We start from the raw sequence: 1,010 nt of genomic DNA, 5'->3' as shown, positions 1-1,010 counted from the left end.
GGTTTCTCTCTCAAGAGATACGGAGCACACTAGCTCAGGCAGAAACAGAACAGAAACTACGCATTAGGCGAAACAAAAACAGATCTATACCGATAAAATAAGTAAAAGGATACTGAAAAAGAACTTTATCCCAAGAGTTACGGATCCTCAAGCAGGAACGAAAGAAAACTAAGTAATAACTTTGTAATAATAACCTGTAAAGTAAGTAATAACTTGTAAAAATGATGATTACACTGCAGTGTTCCTCTAACTCCCTTAGTTCTAATGTTCTCTAACACTTGGAAATAAAAAGTACTGCTATGGGACTTCACGAAAGAGTGAACCCTGTAGATATTAATGCACCGAAAGGATTTTCCTTCCCTCAACCATGGGTACTTATACTCCGGAAGAGAACCCCAGGCCATCCCCCAGGCGAAAGAAGAAAATAGGTAAATGAAGTGCCTGAAAACCAAGCTGATAATTCGACAACCCAAACAACCAAGACGAGAGAGGGAAAGGGTAACGGGTAATTGGGTAACGACCATCACCTCCTTCAGTGGTTATCGCGACCCTTAAGAGACGTCCCTAAGAAGAAAGAATAATAGAAAAGGGCAAATAAGGAAAAGGCTTCGGAGAAAATCCGATAATAAACAGCTGCATTAAAAACTGTGCATTTCGGCCTTAACATATATACAATATTTACATTTAAAAATAAGTAATATCCAATTTGGCTTGGCGACTTCAACGTCGTGCAAGTAGTGAGACTTGGTAATAATTACGTTCATGGTTATGAAAATAACAGTTCACATTATTATTATAATCATACAATCAACTCTGACCTTCTCGAGTGGTGGTCGGACTTAGTAAAAAAAAAAAAAAAAAAAAAAAAAAAAAGCTGCTGCGGGACTTAGGCCCGTACTTTTAAAACTTATGCCCACGCCCGACAATCATCTGAGTGAGGGAGGTCTTACTTTAAAACCCAACATTCGCCAAGGCGGGCTAAAATCTTGTATTCCTGCTAAATCTAGCGC

The sequence above is a fragment of the Penaeus vannamei genome, chromosome 17 (assembly GCF_042767895.1).
Source record: "Penaeus vannamei isolate JL-2024 chromosome 17, ASM4276789v1, whole genome shotgun sequence".
NCBI lineage: Eukaryota > Metazoa > Arthropoda > Malacostraca > Decapoda > Penaeidae > Penaeus > Penaeus vannamei.
The sequence above is the reverse complement of the archived record's forward strand: the minus strand, read 5'-3'. Positions refer to the sequence as shown.